Below are 7,568 nucleotides of genomic sequence, written 5' to 3'. Positions count from 1 at the left end.
AGTTGGAGATAATGCTATCAGAATCCTAAAAGACATTCCATTTGAAATAAGACAAATGAGAAAGAAGTACAAAGATTTAATTCTTTTTCTCCAGACAAACGCAATTGGATACAGATGGCTAACACCAGAAGTCTTGGTCTTCAAAATCAAGGATAAAAAGGAAAAGATTGACTCTGTTCAGAAAGCACGGACATTTTTGAGAGTCCAGATGGGAGAGCCAGAGGAGGAAGAAAAAGAAGGGATGGACAGTAAGTCCAGCGGCGAGCTGGACTCGGGGTCTTCCGGAGAGGACTCTCTATCAGAGAAAGGGGCAGCCGCCCCTAAAAGTCCTTATAAACTGCAGAAGAGACTGGGCAAGGGGAAATGAAGGCTGAAGGACTCTGAAATGTGCCTTTGAAAAAAATTGTTTTTAAAAAATACTAGATGCTTAGGGGTCTTTTGGGTTAACAGTGATAGTTAAGATATGAAAAAAATAATACTATAGTTGAATCAGTTCATAATGGGATTAGCGTGATTGAGAGAAAACGTGTGCCAAGCTAACTAGATGATCTCCTCTCTTGGGTTTTTAGATAGTAGTGGGTATCTTTTCTTTATCCCTTAATGTAGTCCCCTTCCCTATTTCTGTTGTAGTTTGTAGTCTTTATAAAAATGCAATAAAAAAATCCCCTCCGGGGGGCCAAAAAAAAGAAAGAAAGAAAAAGAAAAGTCTTTTAATTTCTTCCCATACTTTCAGTAGTGCTCTTCTAAGAAGATGTTGCTTGAAGTATTTATGTATTTTATCTCTATCATACCACACAAATGCATGCCAACCCAGTAATAAGTCATGTACTTCTAATTTTAATAGTCTTGTATTTTACGTATTCCGTGAAAATTTTCCGATACGTCCCCATCACCGCACCGTACGGCAATCTACTAGTCATGTTTCTGTAGACTTGTTTTGTCTTTCCAGTCTGAAACCCTGCAAAGTGACTGTGATCAGAGATCACATGGAGCTCTGAAATGTTATTTCCAAGGCTGTGTACAGAAGCTAGTTTGAAGGATATGGGATGAACAAGTTCACTCTTTTTTCCTTGTTCCTAATTCTATTTGTTTTCCATATAACTAAATCGCATGACACAACTGGTGTGACGAGATAACAAGCAACATAATCTGAATCACACTTCAAAACAAATAGAAAAGAAAATGCACTGGACAACTGTTCAAAGAATAAGAAACTCTATGAATCCTCTATGAAAGAATAAGAATTTATGAATTCACACATTCTTCATCTCCCCGCTTTTTCCCCCCCCCCCCCCCGAGGAACCTTTTGATGATGTTCTGGAGAGGAAAGCAGGGAATAGTACTAGTCACCACTAATAATGCATACTATCAGATAAGTAATCAGAACAGACATGTATGTATGCCCAGCCAATTCTAACTTTGTACACACAGTTGCCAGCTCCAGATTGGAAAACACCTGGAGATTTGGAGGTGGAGCCTGAGGAGGGGAGGGTTGGGGAGGGGAGGGACTTCAGTAAGGTATAATGTCATAGAGTCTACCTTTCAAACAGGACATTTTCTGCAGATGAACTGTCACCTGGAGAGTATTTGTAATCCCAGGGCATCTCCAACCATCACCCTGTTTGTACAGCCCAATCCTCTACAGAGTTGGAGCCCATAACTCTTAGGCATGCCTATCCCAGCATAGAATGAGGCTGTTATAAGTATTTCTTAAAGGGCTTTTAAAAAAACTCTTCAAAATAATTGGTTAAGTTAGGACCCTGACAGGATGCAGTGGGAGAGAGGTGAATGTATGTACTGTGAGCACTGGACAGTGATTTATACAAATTTAAAGAAGGAGTAAAAGGTAAAGGTAAAGGTTCCCTTGATCGAAAGCCAGTCGAATCCGACTCTAGGGTGCAGTGCTCATCTCCGTTTCAAAGCCTAAGAGCCAGCGCTGTCCAAAGACGTTTCCGTGGTCATGTGGCCGGCATGACTAAACACCAAGGCGCACGGAACGCTGTTACCTTCCCACCGAAGTGGTACCTATTTATCTACTTGCAATTTCTTGCTTTCGAACTGCTAGGTTGGCAGGAGCTGGAACTAGAGATGGGAGCTCACTCCATCATGTGGCACCCGGGTCTCGAACTGCTGAACTACTGACCTTCCACAGCCCGCAGTTCAGCATCTTAACTACTTGAGTCACTGCAGCTCCATAAAGGAGGAGTACCAACATAATAATGAAGTACTAAGAGCAGAGCCAAAAAGGTGCGGTAATGGTTTAATAGAAAGTTCCCAGGGCACTTTACATCAGAGGTTATTAAACAGACATATGTAGCATCTTTTTGGTAAGGCACAGAGGAACCCCCCCCCTTTAACTGTGCCCTTCTTTCAAGGAACTCTGGCCTGCATTTCTTTCCCTGCCCCAGGTAGGTTAAGGTCTCTAAAACATGTTTGAAAATATCTGTTAAACTACCCATGAGCCTCAGTGTTTCAAGCAACTAGTCCTCAATGAGGGGTTCATCTACCCAGTCTGACCTCACTTCATCAGATAACAAAAGCTTAAACTGGATTATATATTTTTAAAAAGTCTTTAAGATGCCATTAGCCTCCTGTCTTATTTTGCTGCTGCAGAACAAGACAGCTATCTAGCCAGAATTATCACCTGTTGTAGTGATAGTCATTCAGATCCAAGCAGGACTGTCCCTGTATCTTGGTAAGTATGGACTATTAGATTTTTCATGTGGGTACAGACAGAACAGTATAGAAAATTACAAGTCTCTTTTCTAAGAGATTCTTGTGAGTTCATTGCCTGTGGGTTACAAATGTTAACATAGGAATTGGCTGTCTCCTATCCAAGAAGGCTGTAAGATAGCTAGAAATTTTCACATACTTACCTTTGAAAGTGGTTTTAAGGTTAAACTCAGAGCTTTAGAAGAAGGCAAATTAAACATTAACCTTCAAATTTTATAATTTTTTACACAGATAACTGTTGTGTGTGTCTTTTCATCATAGGGATATGCTCACTTCTTTCCATGCTGAGGTTATAAAAGAAAATTTGGAAGTGCATGACAACATAATCCTAAACAGTGTAACATCTTTCTCAACCCATTGACTACAATGAATTTAGAAAGGTTTAACTCTGTTTAGGAATGCTTTGCAGTTGACAGTGATGTGTTAGAGTACATTGTCTCTGCAGGCTGCAACATTCAATGTCTTTGTTGTTAGATTGTGTGGCAGATTAAGATGTTACAGGAAACTGTCAAAAGGTTAATGAGTACGTATCACCTCACTATCTTGCTTTGTGTTTACGACCTTTAGAATGCAGGTCTGGGCAGGTTGTCTTTCCAAGCTTAAAAATAACCGGTCAAGTGGATGGGGTGCTTCACATTCTCTTGAAAATGCATTTAATTTGTTGCTGAGAAAGATTATTAAAAATGACTCTTTATTTAACCTGAACAACCACCTAGAGAAAATATGAATTCAGCTCAATATAGGATTAGAACTGAAGACTGACAGCGTGTTTCTGTTTAAGAAAATTCCTGCATTAAGAAATGTTTAGCAGGAAATTACTAGCCACTGGAGGGCGTCATAGCTTTAGCACCAAAGGAAAAGGAATGACATCAGACAGTTTCAAGTTTTCTATTAATGTAACAGAGGTTTTTATATTATTTCTATGGACTGATTTAAATTCAATGCAATACTAAAAATATTTTGGAAAACTCACTGTGTTTTATCAGTGGCTTAAATATATTTAAGATTAATCTGCTGTTAAACCAGGTTAGATGAACAGAGAGGCTTTCACTATATGTAGCTGGACAAAACCTCTGCCATCTTAAACTCTGATGCCGACATATCTCTGAGTTATGTCAGTGTGGGGCTTAGTTGCTATCCTTGGCAGTTTGAAGACTGGCTTTAGGACCACACTTTTAGATTTTTTTTCACACACTAGAAAAGAGTAAGAGTCCAGTAGCACCTTAAAGCCTAAAAAAAATGTGGCAAGGTATGAGCTTTCTTGAAGAAGTGAGCAGTGACTCATGAAACCACATACCTGGCCACAAATTTTGTTAGTCTTTAAGGTGCTATTGGACTTTTGCTCTTTTCTACTGCTACAGACAGACTAACATGGCTACTCATCTTGATTTAACAATAATTTCTCTTCAGCAAGGTGTTAATTCACTGAAGTTAACTTGTTTGACTCTCTTGACTTTAAAACAAGTCACTGATTATTCTGTTTTATTTTGTAAGCTGCCACAGGCAGGTTCCCTGGAGAGACAGCACAGAAATTTCCTAAAATAAATAAATGTGAAAGGTTTTTGCTTTAAAGAACATTTTCCTATAATCTACAGAGTAATAGACTTCAAGTGAGGTCATAAAGAGTCTGGGTAAAAGAAAGACACTCAGAGGACTTACTTTGAAATCCTTTTTTTATACTTTGATTTGTTTTTAATGGCATTAAATTAACTGAAATTTATGGTATGCATTATTGGAGGGAGGGTTGCCAACTAGCCTGGAGAAAAATGTCATGTCTCTTTAATAAAGGGTCACAGTGTAAAGCTAGGCAGAGTTACACCCTTCTAAGTCTATGGAAGTTAATGGATTTAGAAGGGTGTAACTCTGATTAGAATTGCACTGTTAATTTGTGAGAAGCTGAAGCTTTTCTTGGCATGGAGGTTAATAATATCACTTGGTAAAAGGGACAGAACATTTTTCTCCAGGTTGGTAACCCTCATTACAGGATCATGTAGGAAAAAACTAATAGGTAACTAACAACATAGTTGTATAGCATTCAAATATACATTTGGAAGTGCCATTTTTTGTGTTTATGAATATTATTACAGTAGGTTTCTGCAGCTGAAATCCTAAGAACACTTTCCTAGAGAAGTAAACCACATTGCATAAAATCGGACTTCAGAGCAGACCCACTCAGCTTTGCTCTCTGTATGAGTGTATTTTTTACAGTGGGACTTACTTCTGAATAAGCATGGATAGGTTGGGGCCCTCCTTCTCTTCTATTAAAAGCACTAAAATTTAAAATTACTTCACATTGGCTGAATTATGCCTTTAAAGTCCACTATCTCAGGACACTGAATTTACCTTTTTCCCCACCCCTAACTACATGGGGGGGGGGGGGAATACTGCTGCAGTAATGCTGAAACAGCCTCCTCTGTTATTCTCATCCTGGGAGGGATGTCATACATACTCCTTCCAAACCTATAATTCTCTTTTAAAAATAAATGGTCCATATGGCATGAATCATTTCAATGAAGAACCTATCAGATCACAACATGATTTACACACACACACACACACACACACACAGTTTTTATATATTTTTTTCTCTCTTTGCACTCCCACATTAGTGCAGATTAGAGGCAAGACCGTTGGGGCATCAGAATGCCTCAATCCACTGGGACCATGCCGGGAGAGAGGTGATCCTCGGCACCCCATGGCTAGGAACCCATCACAAGGACTCCAGGGGGGCGCATACAGTGACTGATAGTGGGAGAGGTTTCTCACATTTAGTCCTCCTACCTCACAAGGTTTGTCTGAACATCTCCCAATTTAATGGCTATATCTTTTTTTGAATACTAAATTCCACGCTGAGCAGCACCTGAGAACTTTGTTTGGCAACAGAATTAGGTCTTCTAAGTTGAAATCAGTTGAGCTCCTTAATTGCTCTTGCCAGGCTTGTAGAGTATTATTAACATCTGACCGCCCAGCTGTCTCCTCGTTATTAATCCAACAGAAAGACTTCCTAAATTCAATTGATTCCAAATATCTCATTGTCTTCCATATTTTATCCCATTCATCAAATTCTATAGTATATCCCATATCCCTCATCCATGCTAGCATAGAAGGCTTAACCACCTCATCCTCCATATATCTTTCTAAGAAGAGTCTATATAGTTTTTGCATTAGTTTGTCACTCGTTGACAACCATATCTTATCTAATTTGTTATTTCCCTTGAAAAAACCCGTTGCTTTATCTTTGTTATATAGAGACATTAGTCGTGCCGATTCCTACTATGTTAACATCATATTCTTTGTCTCTAAGTTTTGAATCTTATCTTTTTTTATCTAGAAGGTGGTCATATATTATTATCTTATCTTTCATCAATAATGATGGCTTAATAAATGCCTCCAATGGTGAGACCTATCTTGGTATTATTTCATAATATCTATCTTTTATATTTCGCCAATATTTTATCAATATCCCCCTTATTACATGTTGGTAAAAATTGGAGTGTATTTTATCTTTGTTGTACCAAATATAAGCATGCCATCCCATTGTCAGATCTTGGCCTTCTAGATTTACAGTTCTCCTATCTTCTAATTTTACCCAACTCTTAATCCAGGTTAAAGTTGCAGCTTGATAGTACAATTCCCAGTTGGGTAATCCCATACCTCCTTTTTCTTTTTTCTCTTGTAAATATTTCCACTTGATTCTTGGCTTTTTTGGGTACCATATGAAGTGCCTTACAGTTTTATCCAGCTCTTTGAAGAATGTCTTCTTTTTTAATACTGGTATGTTTTGGGCAAGGAATAAAAAACGTGGTAATATATTCATTTTTATGGTGGCTATTCTTCCTAGTAACGATAGTTGTATATCTTTCCATTTTAAGAGATCTTTTTTAATTTCTTCCAATAATTTTTTATAATTATTTTCCATTAGTCCACTGTTCCTGTTAGTCATCTGGATGCCTAAGTAGACCACCTTATTAGTAATTTCTAAATTTGTAATCTTAGACAATTTATCTTTTTTTTCTTGCGTACAGTTTTTTGTCATGATCTTTGTTTTTTATTATTCAGTTTGAATCCCGCTACTTCCCCATATTCTTGTATTATATTCAGTAAGGGTACTATTGAAGTTTCTGGTTCTTCCAATATAAAGACGAGATCATCCGTAAAGGCTTGCAGCTTGAATTCTTAATTTTTGACTTTCAGACCTTTTATTTGTTTGTTTTCCCTTACCAGATCATTTAGAGTTTCTAATGCAAATATAAATAGCAGTGGCCTTTGATACAGTTGACCATTTGGTCCTGATTGACTGCCTTGCCTTCCTGGGAGTAAGGGGCACTGCCCTTAGTTGGTTCTCCTCATTCCTCCAGGGATACTCTCAGAGAGTTGCTTTTGGGGAGAAGAGGTCTTCCCAATCAGACCTGAATTGTGGGGTCCCACAAGGTTCAATTTTCTCTCTGAAGTTAACTAACATATATATGCACCCTCTTGCCGAGATCATCAGGAGGTCTGGAGTTGGGTGCCATCAACATGCTGATGGCAGTCAGCTCTTCCTCCTGCTAGGTAAGCAGCTGGTGGCAGGGCTCTCAGCACTATCCCAGTGTCTGGATGCTGTAGTCCAATGGTTAAGGGAGAGCTGGCTGAAGCTGAATCCGGAGTTCATGTGGCTGTGAAAGCGTGTGATACTAGCTGGAGGGTCACTCCTGAAACCTGATGGTGTCCAATTGATAGCTGTAGACTCAGGGTATGGTTGGATTCTGGATGAACAAGTGTCTATGGTAGTGAGGTCAGCATTTTTTCACCTGTACCAGGCCTGCCAGCTGGCTCCTTATTTGTCTTGGTCAGAC

This window comes from Gekko japonicus, unplaced genomic scaffold, assembly GCF_001447785.1.
Source record: "Gekko japonicus isolate JY-2015 unplaced genomic scaffold, Gekko_japonicus_V1.1 scaffold581, whole genome shotgun sequence".
In the NCBI taxonomy this organism is placed as follows: Eukaryota; Metazoa; Chordata; class Lepidosauria; order Squamata; family Gekkonidae; genus Gekko; species Gekko japonicus.
Note: the sequence above shows the minus strand (reverse complement) of the source record.